This window comes from Cyanistes caeruleus, chromosome 8 (genome assembly GCF_971803275.1).
Source record: "Cyanistes caeruleus chromosome 8, bCyaCae1.hap1.1, whole genome shotgun sequence".
In the NCBI taxonomy this organism is placed as follows: Eukaryota; Metazoa; Chordata; class Aves; order Passeriformes; family Paridae; genus Cyanistes; species Cyanistes caeruleus.
The window spans coordinates 26319656-26338804 of NC_141708.1; the positions used below are offsets into that span (position 1 = coordinate 26319656).

Sequence of the window (19149 nt, forward strand, 5' to 3'; positions counted from 1 at the left end):
TGAATTATAGATATGTTCATGCACGTGCACAAGCGTAAGAGAGTGCATATTTTCTTCAGGCCTTTTAATTGTTACTTTCATTGAAATGACATCTATGATATAGAGTCTTGAAGGGATTAAAACAGAACAAACTTTCTGTACATATATTGGAGCATTGAGGACTTTGATGTCTTTACAGCTGCAGTGGTGTCTCTTTTGTCCAGATAAAAAGCTTCAAACAACATGGAAAAAAGAACTTGTTCTGAAAGGTATTGGTTTTAATTTTTATTCTTTTTTTTTTTTCCTCTCAGATATTATGACCACCATTAAATCATGTTCCTAAGCCCCACATACACACACCTTTTAAATAGCTCCCACCCAATTCCCTGGGAAACCTGTTTCAATGCTTGGTAACCCATTTGGTGAAGAGATTTTTCCTGATATCCCATCCAACCTTCCTCTAGTGCAACCTGAGGCCTTTTTCTCTCATCCCACCACTTGTAGCAGGTTGCTGACCATTTCCCCTTGGATTATGGGGGCTTCATTCTGCTCCTCAACTCTGTCTTCAAGTTTAAGCAGCTGAGTACAACAACTGGTTTTATTGTTAAGCACTGAGGCAAAGAAGACATTAAGTACCTTCCCCTCTGTGTTTCCCTGTGAATCCAGTAGAGGGTAAAGATTCTCCTTAGACCCCCTTTTGTTGCTAATATATTTCTAGGTACATTTTAATTGTCTCTTATGGCAGTAGCTGAATTAAGTTCTAGTTGGCCTAGAGATTTCCAGTGCTCTGCTGAACCTTATAGGAACTATTCCACATAACTATCTTTTTCTCAGGTAAAATTATAGGTGGCATTTTTAAAATGAATGTCTCCTTTCTTCCATTTGTATTGTGTGACCTACCTTAACTTATGCAGTATCTTTTCCCAAGGTAAAACCAAACAAAATTAAAAGAGCAAGAATGTTATCTTTCTAAAGGTCATGTCTCTTATGATTAATGTGCTGTTCTGAACACAAATATCACTTAGCAATTATAATGTGAATGCAACTACCAAATTTTTAAGAGAAAACCAGCATGTTTGTGTATTTATTTAGAGTTATGCTAGCCAAAGCCATTTGGAGAATGAATGTTTCCCATAGGTATCCACACTTTATTCACAAATCAAACAAAAAAAAATTTAAAGACTATGAGTTTTCTGTATTTTCACATTCCAACCTGTGATTTTGACCTGACATTTCTCATCTGCCTTAGATGAGTGGCTTCTGTGCTAGCTTTTATTCCATTGTTAAAAACATGGTTAATAATGTGGAAGGTGAAGGGGGAATGCTCATAGAATAAGGATGAAGGCAGAAGGAGCTTTGTGTCTTTGGTGATTGTAATTACTTTCTCTTTTTTTTTATTTTTTTCCCCTCTTGTACAGCCTGAAAGTGCTGCATGGACTGTCCTGAAATGCCAACTGCCTGTCAGTGTCATCCATCAAGGGTCGAGCAAGGACTCGCTGTGACAGACACCTCTGCCTTAAAGGTAATTACTCCAAACCTCCCAACACTGAATTAAGCACTGGTAATAAAGCACCACGCTTCAGGCCAGCGTGGAATGAAAGGTTTAGCTTCATGTTTATTTTATAGCTGCTTTATTTACACGTTGCCATATTCTGGTGACATAAATTAATCTGCTTGCTCTCCTCAGGTTGCCTGAAGTGCCTGTACTGATCCCGGCGCGGTGTTACCTGGCGCAACAGCAAACTGCATCGGTGTCAGCGCTCCTGATACCAACAGGCAAAGGAACACAGCCCTGGAACTCAGGCAGCTCTGTCCCTGCCTCTGGGTGACCTTAGAGAAATGCTTTGTAGCCTCTCTGCTTCAGAGTCCCCTCCCCTATCTAGAGAAGAAATCCAGTGTACCCCCAGCTGGATAGCTGCAGCAGAGATACAGCACATCACCTGGGGCCTGGAATTTAAAACTAGGTTTTCTGATTCTTCACTAATTTCACTATCACAAATCTATATTTTTTCAGTCAGAAATTTAAAAATCAGAGTAAGCAGATTGGGGCTGGAAGGATTAATATGTTTCCTTTGATACTAGAATTCTGGTATTTGGACTGTGCACTGCATTTCTTTCCTCAAAGACTGCATTTTAAATGCTATTTGCTGACTTCTCATCTATATAATTAAAGCAAGCCCAATTATCAGAAGGATTCTTATGAGGCTTAGCTGCTCTCCTACATATTCACTGTCTTACATCCATTAAAAATATCTTCTAACTTTCCCTTCTAGAGTAAATATATAGAAAAGTTAGAGAAATTATCCTACATTTATAGAGAGAAAAACATGGGAAAATAGGTTACATTCGATTTTTTTTTTTCAAATTCAGTAGTTATCTGAAGAGCTGTGGATTTTCTAACTTGTTTGATCTGTGAATGCAACCAAACATTTCTAATCTCCATCAGATGTTGTGAAGCTGTGCTTTTTTGCTCTATGCTGTTTTGAACACATCATTGTAATGGCCCTCAGGACCCTTAGAAAAGAAACATAAGGGGCCCTGGCCATGGACATCCAACCACAGATTTTATTTTGATTTAATTTATCTTAGTGAGGAATTGCATCCTTCATTTGTAGTGGGCATTAAATATCATACAGCTCTCTGTGAGCAAGCATGCAGCCCATTTTCTTCAGGATGCACCATACTGCTAAACAAAGAGCCTCTGCACAACCTCAGTGTCACAGGTACAGCTCTGCTTCTGTCTGCCCCGCCTTTCTGAGGCATAGGTACTGTGGGAAGTACTGAACTTGTCAGTAACACTTCTAACACATACAAAGTAAACAATGAAAAACTGGTAATGCAGTCTGCTTTCATATTAAAATGGGATGAAGAAGGTTTCTCCTATTTTGAAAACTGATCTTCCACAATATTCTGTTTATTAGCAAATGCTCAGTATTGTTATGCTGCTCTCTCAATGGGGAATGCCCAGGATGAATTTTAAAGCAATCAGGAATACAAGGAGGACTTTAATAGCACCAGGTGTGCTGGATAACCCAGAGCTTATCTCAGCAGATGGCAGAGAAGGTGGTGACACTCTTCTGTGCACTGAGCAGGAAAAGACCTCAGCTGGACCCAGTGATTGCTGAGATTGTCAGCCCAGCAGCTCTGGTGACTTGGACAATATTTTCCATATCTGTAAGAAGAAACTCTCCAAATAGAAAGACTTGCTACTTTGTAAATATGAATCTTTGGGTTGATTAGAAGAAATGAGAAAAAACTTTTTCTTATGCTCTTTCAAAGTTTGTTTCAGAAGTAGTTGAAGCTGCCTGTAGCCTTTCTGAACTCTGTGCCATTTTGCTGAAGGGTACCTGCTTTGTTTATTTGATAAGACTCCTGGAAGTGCCAAAGTAGAAGAAGCTTTCAGATGTGAGCATAATTCAATTTCTGTATGGAAAGTGCTTTGACTCTTCTGTAACTCTGCTTTAACTTCCTCAGACTGAAATTCTAGGCAGTGGTAGAAAATGCTGCCTCATAGTCTGTCTTGTCCTCTTACCAGCTTTGCCTGATATTATACTGGCCTGCAAGGAAAAAATGGAAGGAACTGGATTTTAGCCTAAAAATCTGAGAGATGCAGCAGGCTTTAAATATATTAAAAGTTTCTGCAAGGAGGAAGAGGAACAAACTGTTCTCTTCAAGCTGTGAGGCAAAAAGTAGTTTGCTTGAACTGGAACAAAAGCAGATTTAGGAGGAGCTTTGTAGAAAGAATGCTCCAGTGACAAAGATAATTGAGGACTAGAATAGATTTTGTATAGAGGCTGGGGAAGCTGGAGGTTTTTAGAGTGGTTACAGAACCATCTGGCAGAAATGCTTTAGTTGTGATTTGGGGCGGGTGGATGCACCAGCTGATCCATCTGAGTCTTTCTTACTCCTTCCTAGGATTTAGCAGTAAGAGCCTAAAGAAAGGGGAAAGACTACACCAGGCATCCACAGCAGGGTGACTTTCATATTCCAGTGTTGAAAATACAACTGTAATAACAAATTTTGTCACAGGCTATGCAGCTCTAGTCAGGCAGGTCAAGTATTCTCTGCTACCTTCCCATCAGGCACTTGCTGATTGCTGGATCATTTGCTTTACAGTAATAAGGGATTTTTTTTGAGTATTTGTTGGAGAGATGTGCGTGGGTTTGATTTACAATAAAGCATTGTCAGTTTGAAAAGGATTGCCATTATGCACATTTGTATTAAGTTGAGAAATGGGATAGAAATTCTCATCTCAGATCATATGCTTTCCTTTGCTTTGTATTTTGTGACTTTTGAGTAATAAAATTACCTCATGGCATGCAGGGTTAATCTAGTTTATTCTTCCTATAATCAGCAAACTATTTGTAACTGGAGGTGAAGGGGTTAGTTTGTCTGTAATATCTGCATAAATCACACAGTGTTAATTTAAAAAGTTAATTTATTTCATTTCACTAGCAAATATTCTGCCTCCAGAAATTATCCTTTCTGTGAAAACTGTTCTGACTGTTTTCTATTGTCTATTAACATGATGCTATGAGGATATTTTCCATAGGAATGCTCAAACTTAGAGCTGTGCCCACCTGCAATGATAAAACTAGAAAAGCAAATTGCATTATCCTCTCAGTAAGCATTTTAGTTCTTTATTGTTTTAACCTGCGTTCTTGTAAATCAGCCAGAGCAATCAGTTTTAATGACTCCTCTAAGAGAAAAACAAACAGCAGTGGAAAAGATCTGCTCTTTAAGTTTAATCCTGAAAAGAAAAATAATAGAAGAGGCACTGCATTTTCCCCTCACCAAAACCTCCAGTAAATAACCAATTCTCATTGCTTGCCCTGTGCTGGAGGTTGTGAGATTCCTGAGCATATGAAGAGTAAAGCTGAAAGTTGTTTTTCAGTGTTTGCTGTGAACAGCAGCAATTCAGCAATCTGCTCAAAGGACTGCACCAGCAGTAGGGAACAACGTGGCCGTGGTCCAAAATAATCTGATTCTGGTCATTACATATTTAGTGATCCCCAAATAAGTTTGCATCAATTAAGGGCTCAGTTTGTTTTCACTAAACCCAGTGCATGACTTCTCAGCTTAATTCAGCTGAGCCATCCCTTCTGCCAACCACCCGTACAAAAACGTATTTCTCTGACATGCTTTGGTTTTTTAAAGGAGAGAAAATTTGGAAAACCTTTAAGGACTGAGTATAAAACCAAGATGACTGACTTCTCTGATTGCCAGACATCTGCTCCTTCCAGTTGTGGGGAATTCCCTCAAAAGTAGTGTCAAGTGCCCTAAAAAGAGATGGCAAAGACAATGAATTTTTCAGATCTGCTAGAATTCTCTCTTTTCTCAGCAGACAGAATGTCTTGACTTGTGAATTCTTAAGATTATAAATTATAACCATAGAATCATAAAACAGTTGTGATTGGAAGGGATAACTGGAAGTAATCAGCCAAGTATTATAGATGTTCTAAAAGTAATGGGTTATAGTATTTGCATTCTAAATCTGGTACCTTATTTAATTGTTAGATGACTATAGGAATATTTTGGAGATTTAAGGCCAGGAGCCCTCTTCCAGGTAGAGGAGGGAAAAGTACATTAAAATGACAGCCTAAAAGCTGAAAATAAGGGGAGAAGAAGAAGAGAATGAGAAAGGACATGATTTAAGGGCATTATTCCACCTGAGAAGTAAAAAGGTATGGGGAAAATGGACTTATTCTTTCCAACTATAACACTTGCTCTAATAATATAGTACCTCCTCCTGTTAGCAGTGGCTTTCCTGTCCTGAGAACAGTGCTGTTACAACACTGCTGCCTCAAAGACAGTGTTTTTAACCTTGCACTCTAACAGCCATTTCCATGTTGAACAGCCTTACTCAGTAATAGCAGTGTGTGCTGTTGTTACACAGCAGCAGAAACAAGCTTGAAGCCCATTTCCTTTCAGGCTTCACTCTCCCTGCTTCCTGAGCCTTCTCCCCTGCCACAACACTCCAAGCAAGTCTCCATCTCCAGAGAGGCAGAGTTTCTGCAGGTGGTTCTGATGTGTGCATTAGGATTTTTAATTAATTAATTGTTAATTGCTAAGCCAAATAAAGCCTGATGACCAAAGCCTGCCTGCCCTGCTCTCAGTGGTGGAGCTGGTTTCAATCCCTTACCTGTTCGAGTCTTGATCTTTACAAAACCTGGAGGAGCAGCAGTGGCTGGGCAGAGGTGATAAGAAGGTGAATGAAGGGAATTTCTTTCCAGAGGACATCTTACTAAACATTTTTTAAGAAAAGCATTTCCTCCTAAACATTTATTGTCTGCACTCAGCCACAGCTGCTGTATGAAATCTGTATTCTCTACCAGTAAAATGTTTTTATGTAATTCTGGAGCAGTTCCACTGGTGGTGGACCAAAGCAAATTTCAGTGCTAGAAACTATGATCAGACAGGTTATGGAAGACAATAAATATTTTTTTTTTTTCCTAATGGATAGCTTAATTAAGATATAAGCATGCCAAAACAAGTCTTCATGGCAATATAAGAAAATTTTGAGTTCTAATAATTAGCTATTTGGTTAAGTTTCTTTCCCATCATACATCTCTGCATAAGCCTGCCATTAGCAAGGTATAAAGTACTGGTACACCAAAAAAAAACCAGTGGGTTCTTCAGTATCTGTACTTTATTTTTAATGATTACTGATAGACATAGATATAGATGGAATTTTGTTGTTTTAACTAAAATCATCACCAATTAAACTATTTGGTAATTTAGAGAACCTCTGAGATAAAAAGAAATGTGGGAAAATATACAGAAAAACATACATTGAAGAGTTCTTTTCCATATCATGGTGCTCAGTACATATTTTATTTTATTCTTATGGTTTTTTTTCTCCTGAAAGGAAATGTCTGTGAGATGAGAGAGTGCTTGGAAAGGAAGGGAGACTCTCCAGAGCAAAGGGACACACATGGAGGGGAGCCCAGCAATGGGAGCATCTGTGGCACAGTGCAGACTGCTGAGAAGGAACAGGGACAGACAAACTGACAAAAGTGCAGTGTCAGAGACTTCTCCTGCTGCATAGAGAGGACTGTACAATCTTCTAAAACACAGAAAGTGACTGAGTCAGAATTAAGGAGCCTAAGAGGATTTATTCACTAAAACCACAGTAAGATCTTAATTTCTAAGTGCTCTTGTGATTATTGTTTGTTTTTAATTTTTAAAGTTTGCCTTCAGCTTGTGCTTAGAAAATAACTCGTGTTTGCTCTTGAGAGCCTTCTACACATTTCTAGTGGATTCAGGATGATTTAGTCATTAGATCTGGACTTTCACTGGGTCTTGTTGTGCACTGTTCTGTGGAAGCACTTTGTCAGCTCTTCCAGCAACACTTTCACCCTCCATGAACAAGAAGCAGCCTTGGCATCTGCTGTGTGCCCAGCAGCAGCTCCTGCTGAAGTGGTAAGTACAGTTCTAGTGACATATGCAAGGAGTGCTGGTGAATTAAGACATTAATTTTCTGTTTTCTCCACTGATTGGTAGTCAGATTTTGCTGTCCTTATGTAATGCTTGGAATTGCCATATTTTTTTAATAATGCTGCCATATTCCTGCATCACAGTAAGAGAATCAGGCATTTTCTTCTTTCATACATTTCCTTTTTTCTTTACAACTTTCAAAATCACGTCTGATTGAATTGTGGATGAGCTGCTTTTCACACCATTCAAGGTAGAACCAGTATACTATTTTATACTGGGATAAAAGCCAGGGTTTCCTATAAACAGTTCCATTAATTAGCTAGTTTTTCATATCTTTATGGGCACCTGGGAAATTTGCTATGCCTGTGAATGGCCACTGCAACCTCAGAAAGTTCAAGTAAAAGAAGCAGTTATCTCAGATGAGCAATAAATTCTAACCTACCTCAATAAAAACTACTGGCCAAATAGCATAATTACAGCAAAGGTGAGTAACTGATTGTTAGTCATCTCCAGTTTCTGTTCTGTTTCATCTTTAGAAGAGAGGAACCTGCTCTGTTCAACTGCCTTTTTTAAAGAGTGCTTGATCAACAAAATTACATAGTAAAATGGAAGTACAAACTGTTGAGGGGATTGAAAAGAAAACTTGATTTTAAGAAATGTTCTTGCTTTTTCTGTGCTAGAGCCTGTTTAGATTCAATTTACACTCTGCTTCCTTCAGATTTTATGGAGCTTTTACTTTCATGACTACAAACAGCATCTGTGTCAAAATCCACATCATAGATTAGGCCTGTGGAGACACTTCCTGACACGTTCCCCTGGATGTGTGTAAAAAGAGGAGTCTCCACAGCACAACTTGAGATCAGCTGGACAGCTTCCTACCCTTAAAACTGTCATGCCAGTAAAGGCATCCAGTGCTTCCCTCAAACCTCTTGTCTTTTTGAAGACTTCCCTGATTGTTCCATTGGATGTTCCCTGTTTGAATGGCCTCAGGATAAAAGATGCTTCCGGATGACACTGTGAACTTCTATTCATTTAAATGTAAAGACATTTCATGTACATGTAAAGACAAAAAAATTCCTAGCTCTAGACTATCCATGTGTTTTTATAGGCAAACTACTTATAATTGAGAAGATACTTGGTCCTTTGCAGTGAGATCAGCATTATGTGATTTCTCTAGATTTCTTACCCAGCCTGTAAAATATACATAATTTAACATAAAACATGGGATATAGCCGAATATACAAAAATGTTTCAACAGAAACTAAAAGTTTGTCATCATCAAGCCTGGCAAATATAATTGATTATTCAGTGTTGTGTGTCTTATTTGGACTAAATGTTGTCCATGAACATTTAATTGGACTGACAGTTTAGGCTTTGATGTTTTGCAAATCCACAGCTTCAAACTAACAGGAAAGCAGGCTGAGAGTGGCCTCACTGGTGTGAATACACCCACAGAAACAACGTGCTCACTGTCTCTGTTCTCTCATATAGTAGCTACTGGTTGAGATTTGAAAGGCTGATGGATTTAAATGGAAACTCTTTCCTGTGAGAACTGTCTAACCTGGTCCTCAGGAGGACTAGCAAAGACTAGAAGGCTACTCAGCATGAGCTTGAAGTTGATTATGACAGATACTGGCATTCTGTCTAAAAGAATGTTTGAAGTGAAACATTTTAACTGCAGTAGACTGAAATCTGTCATTGTTACCTGAGCATGTGTAATAGTCTCTAGGCAGCTTTTAGAGCAAAATGGTTTAGTTGCAGAAGGCATGGCTTCCTGAAAGCCAAGTTTTTCACTGGAAAAGGCTGGGCAGTCCAAACAGTAGTGGAAAGTACAATCCAGCCTCTCTTGAACTGCTAAATAGCAGTTTACAATTAAGCAACAGTTCATGAATGGGAAATTATTTACAGGTCTTCTTTTTCATTCAGTCTGTCTTGAATTAGCTGTTCCACAGTCAGAAGTAGGGATGGAAGGTAATCACAACTGGGGTTCCCTGGGAAATGTACTTTTCTCTTTTGAGATAGACTTGAAGCTATGGTGCTTACTTATGGTGTTCCCTGTACTTGGGATTTGGATATGAGGGATATGAGAGCCATCAGAGCCAGGGAATGTTCCTAGAACCTGCCATGTTAAACCCTGTAAGGAGCATGGGTGTGGATCTCTGTTAGGTGGGCATGACTCAGCTTCTTCTGCTGGCATCTGCAGCACAAAACAAATAATGTATCTTGGCATCAAGGTGGCATCCTTGACACCAAGGAGGGAGCATCTCACAGACCATGCCCGTGTCTTTTCCTCACTGCCTGAGCAGATGGGAATTTTGGTTGCATGTAATATGGATGGATTTGTTAGCCAGGGTCAATATATAATTGGTAGTTTTTCAAGCAAGATCACCTGCTTAATAGACCAGATCTCTTCTCCAGACTGTGCAACCAGAGAAGAGTTATGGCTTTCCATTAGTAGGGATGAATGTAAATATTTTGCACGTAGGTCTAAGTATTTTTAGGATAAACGGAACCAGAAAACTTGAGATAAGATTTTTTTCACTTCCTGTTAATGTGACAAAACAATGATCTATTGCTATTTATATTTTGTCTTGCTATTTATAAAGATAATATTTTTTCATATTTTTATGCCTCTCAAATCACCTGCAACAGTTTTTATTTGTGAAGCAACTCAGAATGTTAATAATTAGAGCAGAGAGAAAGCGAGAGGTAAATTCACAGGTCCTATTGCCAGCTCAAAACAGTGAATGCTTTAAATATGTCTTGGATTTAGATTTATTCAGAATTATAGATCATGGGAAGACCAAAGGGAGGTACCTTAGGAATATGCTACTCTATGGAGGAGATGTCAGATGTGTCAGACTGGATATGACTTAATGTGATTTTTGTTTGGATTGCTGGTTTTTAATTTGTAAAAAATAAAAGAGGAAGGTGCAGATAACCAGAGGTGTTAAAAACCTATTTTACCTCAACAAGGAATAAGTTTCTAACCCTACACAAAAAAAATAACTGTCTTCATTAACATCAGCTTTCTGTAGCTTCCTCTTTTTCTCCTTTTCTCAGTTATATCAAATAGAGGGACTAGTGTATGGAACCCAGTCATGTGGTAGGTAGGACCTGTCTTTGAGTGAGTGAATTGACAGGGAAAACCAAGAGCTGTGGAAGAGGCAGGGAAGAGGAGTCTGTTGGGCTGTGTCAGGAGCTGGGTGTCTATGTCCCTGTGATCAAAGTATGTACCAAGAACTCATTGCAGTCTGATGATTTTAACCATCATGCACTCTTCTTCCTGAGGTATTTCTGTGGCAATGTGGCCCTGCTATTTGAGAGTAGAGTTTCTCTAAATCTAAAGTATATTTGCATTTTTCAAGATTCCCCTCCTCCACGTTTTTCCCCCCTCAGCCAGAAATTCAACACAGCTGTGACTTCACAGCCTGGCAGCAGCAGCACATTCCTGTCCTGTACAGCCACCACCAGACACGTGTTTGTAGTGTCCTTTTGACACTATCCAGAAATCCTTTCAAGAGCTCAGCCCTGTATTTGTGTCCGTGACCATATCCCAAACTAGGACCTGACCTCCTGCCCCACTGCTCTCTGGTACCAATTCCAACCTTGCTGAAAGATCACATCTGTTCAGCCCAACTCGAATCTCTGGTGCCACATTTCCAGTCCTCACCATCTCCCAGAACTAGCTCCCAGCACAAAAAAGGGTGCTGAGGAGAAGGGAACATTTCCCATGGGATTGACAGGATGGACAGCCAGGGCCCTGCTGAGTCCAGAGCTTCTTCTGCATCTATTCATCAGGCATCCCTCATGCTTCCAGCCTTCCTATTTCTTTTCTGGTGAGAATAAAAAGAAAATGCAGAGACAAAAAGGAGATCACAAATTAGGAATGCAACTGAATGAAAATGAGATTAAAGTAAAAAAAAAAAGGAAAAAAGAAGAAACTAGAGTTCTTAATATTTCCTTCATGCTATAGGGCAAGGCATGGATCAGTCCTTGTGTTATCCTAAATAATTTGTCTTCCTCTAAAATACAGCCCTTTTATAGAGATAAGCTTGTTTAATCAGAGTGTTCTTTGATGAAAATATATCGAGCTAAAGTGCTAATTCAGTGAGCATTTCCTTGACAGTGCCATTGTTTGAAAAAATCTGTTTTGGTCTGTAGTACAGAAAAGGTGGAGTGCCCTGTGGAGATTTTCCCTATTAGTATGCCAGGCAGTTGCTTATTTCTCCATTCAATAATCCCTGAGTTTAACCTCTAGATTTACCATAGACAAATAGAAATATTCACAATACATGTAAATAGGCTTTTGGTTGTGAATAGGATTTGTTTGCTAGCTGTTGATCACTCTCTTTCTTTACTGTTCTTTATGCTATTGTTTTCAAAATTGGTGTCGTATAAAGCTAAAAAATATGTATTTTGAATGGATTCTTCACAATATGACACCACTTTAAGGCTGGATGTTGTCAGAGGCAGATACTTAATCAGAGCTTAATCAACAAACTGGAAGAATCAAAATTAGATGATGATCAAAACAAAATATAAATGTATTCTCTAATTGATTAGAGTGGCTTGGGAGGTTCTGTAAATTAAAAGATTTTGCTCAGCTGGAATGAAAATCAACCTTCCTTCCTATTTTCCATCCAGAAATAATGTTTAATAGCAGTTCAGCAATCTCTGCTCCTGAGGAAAAGCAGGAAGAAGATAAAAGGAATAAAAATGGCTCACAGAAAATACCCGATAATATGAGTGCTACTTTGTATGTGTGAATTTAATCAGGACTGGGGTGGAGGCAGGATGATGGGGAAATTCTTGCAGTGAAACATTTTTTTTGCCATGTGTTTTCTTTCCTGTCACAGAAAAAATAACCTGTTAACACTTCATGTATATTTTGTTGAAGGAGGCACAGTAGCAGGGAGGTGGGGAGAGCAGCTCTCTGCATCCAGAGGTGTTCACCTCACCTCTGCCTTTCCCTGTGTCCCAGGCAGTGTCTGTGTGGCAGGACTTTACCCCATGAGAAAGGATGGCCCATGGGAGTGGCAGGTGTGTGACACACAGAGGGACACTGGCCATCCTGGTGAGTACAATGTCTCTGGCAGCTGTGCAGTGCCTCACCTACAACTTTTCCAAAACAAAATATTTTGACTCTGAGCCAAAATATTTCAACCTAATTTTTTTTTTTCTCCATGTCTAAATTTGCCCAGAAAAAGAAGTTTTTTGATAGACTGGTTGTAGGCCTAGAAGGGTTAAAGTATGAAGTGTACAGCAGATTTGTATATCAGACTGGTGATGGAGGGGGATCGTGACATTCTGGGTCAACAGATCAACACATCTGAAGTCTTTCTGCATTTCTGTTCCAGCTGTGTTCATCTGTTTGTCAGTGCCTTTGGGAACAGAGGTGTTGACATATAAAATCTGCACCAAGCGATCTGGCATTGGCCTTAATATAAGTTAAGCAGTCCTTTAATTATTTTTAAACTATTTTTAAGTAACTTTTCCTATTTCCCAGTTACTGCTGCCACTGTAGGAGGCATGAGAAGCCCTCCAGAACGTGGATACTTCAAAATAATCTCAACTCAGGCAATTGAAAGGCAGCTTTAAATGATGAGGTTAAAATAACACTGGCTGGTGCTATCCACAAAGACCTGCACCTATCTTACTGAAGTGCAGCCAAGATCCAGCCATCAGAATCTGTAGTCAGATAAAAGTCACAGGCAAAGGCCTGATGGAATATTTTGTCATTAGAGAATTAAAGAATAGTAATTTCTATGGGAAAAGTAATTGTAAGCATATTTACAGATAACTTATCTCCGTATTTAGTAGGGTGGAGAGTGTTCCCCCTTCCAATTATATTCGACATAAAATAATTATTTTTCTTTTAAGAGCACATCTAGTAAAATGAATATGAAAAAGCTGTCAGGCATGCAATTGCAATGGTACAGAATGAAAAGCTGGGAAGTGAAAAAGATGGCATATTGAGAGAGACATCTAATTTCTGAGTCCTGAAGTTAAACTTGGCTGCACATTGCACTCTTAAAAATAATAGCAGAAAGGGAAGAAGAAAATAAATCGGATAGAATTTGTCAAAGTTTGTGCATCTCAGAAATGAGGAGCAAAGACTTACAGCATGCATCCAGGGAAAATGGCTTTTCCCCTCTAAAGGTAGAGCAGCTTCTCACTCAAATTCTTAGGCTAATTCTCTGTTTCCCATATCTCAGGGGTGTATGATGACAGACACACCTGCAATTCAGCAGCCCAGTAAAAAGAGTGATTTTCAGAGCTGTGCAATTTTTCAAGGTGCAAGCAATGAATGCAGTGCAGCATCAGCTGCTGAGTGCACTGCCCAATGTGGCACATGGCAAAGTAAATCAGCTGGCCTGCTACTTGAAAAAAAATTTACCAGGAACATTGTTAGAAGAAAAATAAAAAGTAGGATAAATCGTTTGCAAAAGCATGACATGAAAAAACCAGAATGATCTATTAAATGAAAAAAAAAATAAATCTGCTGATGTCACATCAGAATACCCAGAAACTTTGGAATATTATTATTCTTGTCAGTTCATCTGCCTCCAATTAAGTATGTACCATATGTGAGAATATAAAGATTCTCAAAAATTCACTAGGCATAATTATTTTTTTGGGAGAAAAACATAGTGTTAAGTATATTTTAGATTTTTTCTTTTCTCCTTGCATCCCACCCTCTTTGCTCTAAATGGTTTTCTTCTAAATGCCTAAATCTGGATTTCCTTGCCACATGGAAGTTTTATAAATTAGCTGCCTCTGCCTAGCAACTGTAGCAACATTTCAGGGACAGTTAATGATTTACAACAACTTGAAGTAATGGAAAGAAAACCTCATATGCCAGAGTGGCTCTTACACTATCCTTGACAGAACTCATTTGCAGGGAAAGCTGCACCACTGAAAATCTTTTCTAGAACTCAGATCACTCTTTCTGTTGACAGCTCAATGTTCTAGTGTGAAAAAAGGGCAACACTTGACACCCCCTCGGCCCTTTATTGAAGTTGCAGCTTTGAGGTCTACTGCTACAATATTTGCAGATCAGTCACACAAAGAAAGTGGGATTTTTAAAAATAAATTGATATACAAAGTTGCACAGCCACTTTAACTCAACCAAGTATACTTAGCTTTATTAATTCTAAATGCCTTAGTAACCATCATGGGTTTATAGTTTTCCAGGTATAAGGGAAGTGGAGCAGACCTATTCTCCTACCAACTCTGTCTCCTCAATTTAGCAGCTGGGAGCAATGGGGAGGTGTGAAGGTATAAGCAAAGGGGACAAAGCAATGACAGGAGTGGGGGCTCTAATGCACTTGGAGGCTGCATGTTTGATGCTTCCTTCCCCTCTTTACTTTGCTGCTGCCAGTGAAATGCTTTCTGACACTTACTGATTGTGTTCTAGGCCATGCCTCTGTTTGAGCCCCAGCCCTCAGGGTGCCACGTAAAGAAACAGTTCACCCAAAGGCTATCCAAGTGGAACACACAACTGAGAGAGCAGATGAATTAAGATATTTGAAATTAGGGAGCTCTTAAACAGATCTAATCAACATGTCTGTCTTGAGCAGAGGTTGGAATGCTGCACTATAAGACTCAGAAACATTTCCATTTTAATGGCATTAAGTAGGGCATGAGGCAAGACCCTTGAATTTCTCTGCTACAGTCTTTGTCTTGTGAATGGGAGTGGCTTAAGGACATGAGAGGTTCGTATCTACTGACAGCAGTGACTGTGCCATGGAACATCAGTCAGAGCTGAGAACACACCTGGGGCAGAGGCTGAGCAAATGCAGAAAACAAGAATGAGAAACCCTCAACCCAAAACAATTATGTGACTTCGAACAGCAACTTCTCAAAGTTAACACAGAGCAGTTGTAAAACAGCCAAAAGATAATCAGTGGGATGACAAAGTCCTTCAGTATGATTGTGTCAAGAGCTTTGGAAAGGTGGTTACCTTTCCATGGAATTCTCAATTGGCAGCAAAAATCAAGAGTTGTGGTTAAGTCAGATGTGGCTGAGTGCAGCAGGACCTTACATAGACGTATCCCACACACTTTGGCTGTGGCTCTTTTCATTACCATTGCTTTTTTAGTAACACTAAATTCAGCCACAGATGTTTAAAAACTGTGATTAGAGATTCTGTGCTAGGCAGAGAAGAAGGAAAAAAGGAGCTGTATCAGCCTTGTCTTTCTCTTTTAGCTTTCATGCAGCATTCACAGGGGAGCCTCTTGAAAAAGAATCAGAGTTCAGTGAAAATGCACTGTAAAAAGGCCTTTGATGAAGCCTGGAGCTACCCTGTTGCTTTACACCAGCTAAAAAATACATGTTACTAAAGGAAAGTAATCATGATTGTGTTCTGATGGCATCTTCTTTCAAAAAGGTGTCTCATGCCTGTGTCCTATCTAGAAAATAGCCCTCCCAAGCCTGCCAGTAGGTAAAGAACTTGTCTGGGTTGAGCAGCAAATCTCTGAGACAGTGGAATTTTCTTGTGGCAGTGTGCTGCAGAAACACTGAGAATAAAGGGCAAGGGTTTCATGACATTCCATTTGGTGGTGCTTGGAAAATAGTGTATATGTGTTTATGGGTTGTTAAGTGAAGCAGGTTGCAGAGGCTGCAGACTGGTGTTTCTGACACAGTTTTTCTCATGGTATGAGTTAAAATAATCCAGTGATGTTACTAGAGTTGGCAGACTGGAAGCCTAGGCATAAATTTGAAAAATGGTTTAAAAAATAAAGTATCCAGTTGTTCGAAACTGAAAACAATGTCTAATTTTAAGTTTTATCTCCGTGACTGAATTTGGTTTAAGCAGAACAAAGATTTTCAGTAGAAATTTCTGCAGTCAAAGAACTAGTGTCCTACCAGATCCCACATCCTGGAACATGTCAAGTGAGAAGGAATCAGCTAAAATGGAGGGGACTGTGGGACTGGGATGGGCCTTCCTCTCAGTAGTCTCTGAATGCTCCAAAATGCTTCTTTCAGATCCTCTAACCCACAAATTGTGGTTGCTGTTGTTACTTCTCTTACCTTGTCATCCCAAATGTCACTACCAGCTATATTGTTAATTGTTTCAAGAGGAAAAAAACCACACAGTCCTCAAGACTTTGAGACAGTTCCATCTGTATTTGGCAGTATCCAATTTTACTTCTTCACAGCTACCTTGGATCTAGACAATATGCTTAAATAAATAAACAGTCCACCTTTCCAAGAGGCTTTAGAGTACGAGCAGAGGCGAGTATTAAAGTGCAATAATAAAAGAGTAGGAGTAGACACATATGGGAAGTTCAAGAGATTAATAAGACAGAGGCTTTTTTGTAGCTGGAATTTTCTTTAGCATTGTGAACGTTGTGGTATCACCATGGCATGCTGCAGATGCTAGAGAAATGAGAAACCTCAAGGCTCCTGCTTTGCATTGCCCCTTGTGATACGTCAAAGCTACTGGAAATCATAATTCAAGTAGTTACTGCATACCCTCTTTCCTAATCTTGGGTAAAATTCATCCTTGTGCAGAAGGCATTTGCACCACTTCTGCACTGCCAAACTTCCAGTGCTGTAGAGAGCAATGGCACTGAAGAGCACACTAGAAAGAGATGGCTGAGTACTCTGCATGAGACATAACGGGGTTTGTCTAGTGCATATAACCATAAAACATTGAGCAATTATACTGTTTAGGATGGTGTTTTCACATTCTTGATGAATTTTGTTGCAAGTTGCAAAATAATTAGTGTTCACTTAACAAATTTGTCTCCCGCAGTCCTGCTGCTAGTTTGGAATTTCAGCTTGCTTTTTTTTTATTTCTGATGTTTTTGCAAGGTTTTAATGACAGAATGGCAATGAAAGTGTTAAAAAAAACATTTACAAAGGCTCCAAGTAGAATAAAATAGCAGAAAAGGAGTCAAATATCCAGATCATTAGCTTTTGTGAAAATGAGAAAGATCATTACATTGTATTTTTTTTGTGGACTTTTAATAATATATTTCAATAGATATTTGAGAGCTAAACATGAATGTTGCTATATTTTTTCTTCCTTACATCATATCTGCATGACCAGGTGGACATCTGAAGCACAGTGAAACTTTTCACTAATGTAAGAATTGCATTGTGTATCATGATGGGAAGAAGCACTCCAGTGTGGTGACCACTGTCCTTTAAGCATTTGAAACCTCAATTCCAATCTCAGCTTGTATTTCAAATGAAAATAAGTAAATACTTCATCTTTAAGCCTTCCTTGATGAAAGTGTCCATCACAACAGTTGATGTAATTGTGCAGCTCTAGCTCTGCTGAGGACTTTAGAACCCCTAGCAGGGTTATTGATGGTTAAGGAAGGAATGCATGTCTCATACTCAGTGCATAAAAGCTTCCACAACAGCAGATTTGCTCAGTTTGGGAGCAGGGCACATTTTCAGAGCAGTTAGGAAAAATGAGACCATGGAGTCCCTGAAATGAGCTGCTGGAATCATTGTCACAGTTCCAGGTTCAGTTTGGCACCCACCGTGGCTGCACCTGCTGATGCCATTATGTTGACAGGTACAAATCACCAGTCATGAAGGAGAAAACCATGAAACAGGCGACAACTGGTGCTGACTGCATAAAGTAATTACCAATCCCAAAGCCTGAGGCAGCAGTACCTAAAAGGAAGCAGGTGGAGCACCAGGGACTGTGTGTTTTCTGCCCACCCCTGGAGTACAGCAGCCGCCAAACATGCAGAGATATTTTGCAAAGTGCTTTCTAAAGAGAGACTCCCAGGGATGTGACAAACCCATCTCTCCCTCTTCTTCCTTTACACACAGCTTTCAAAAAACACGCCTCACAGAGATTTTCCACTTGTGTTTTGGAATTGAATGGATTTTGCAACTTTTATGAATGTGCTTGAGTGTAAGCAGAGAAGGATGGGGTTTTTGTGTGGTGTTGAGCTTGTGAGCTTTAGTTTTGCCATGTGTCTAATTAGGCGGCTTTTTTAGTGCGTGCTCTGTATGGGCTAATTAGAGGAGTCTGGCCTACAGCCAGGCTATTTCTTCCTTAAAGATTTGGTTGCTCTACACCATTGCTGGAACAGATTTGTCTTTCTGGTTCAGACTGGGAATGAATAAATACCACAGGTGGCAGAACACGAGCACAGAACGGTACCTGCCTTGTTGATAGAGACAGACTGTAAGTCCTAAATGGATGATATTGGCACTTGTGAAAAGTCAGTTCTGCTCCTCACTGATTACCAGAGACATTTCAGCAAAATGTCCAGCAAAGCTGCAATCACAGTAATTGCATAACAATTGCGATCACATGCTTGTTTGGCCTTTCTGGAAGCAGAACAGCTATTTGTTATACAGTGGGTAGGTTTTCAAATGTCCTGGCAGTGTCAGGTTTGTTGGTGAACTGTGTGTCTTGCTGAAAAACTGCCTGGGGAAGGGAGTAAGGCATAGACAGGAATGAATGGGATCTATTTTAGCTGAGCTTGGCACAACACAGAAGGGTACCCAAACAAATCCCAGCATCTCAGAGGCAGAGAACTTTCAAAACTGAAGTCTTAAAAGCTATGTTTTCCCTCCTCTTGCTTTTCCTGATTTCTGCTTTTACTCCCCATATGTACATCATATTTATTACCTCCCTCCTGCTCACTTCACCGTAATACTTACCAAGAAATGTGATGTTTTATTGTCATAGATAGTGGCTATTGTCACATACACACCTCCAAGCACTGTAAAATAATCACTGAACCTGAGAAA

General features: G+C 39.5%; 1 long non-coding RNA gene across 2 annotated transcripts in view; it reads left to right on the plus strand.

Moving 5' to 3' along the window:
- Positions 1 to 4297, plus strand: part of LOC111931597 (uncharacterized) — a 44270-nt gene extending 39973 nt beyond the window's left edge. Inside the window, exons 4-7 of one of the 2 annotated variants that reach the window (XR_015289835.1) lie at positions 179 to 248; positions 1398 to 1501; positions 1667 to 3153; positions 3259 to 4297. This is a non-coding gene — a long non-coding RNA (uncharacterized LOC111931597). Of the gene's footprint in view, positions 1 to 178; positions 249 to 1397; positions 1502 to 1666; positions 3174 to 3258 lie in introns of those variants that run through there. The other variant, XR_002865673.2, reaches the window with a different exon arrangement.
- Positions 4298 to 19149: the final 14852 nt, after the last annotated feature.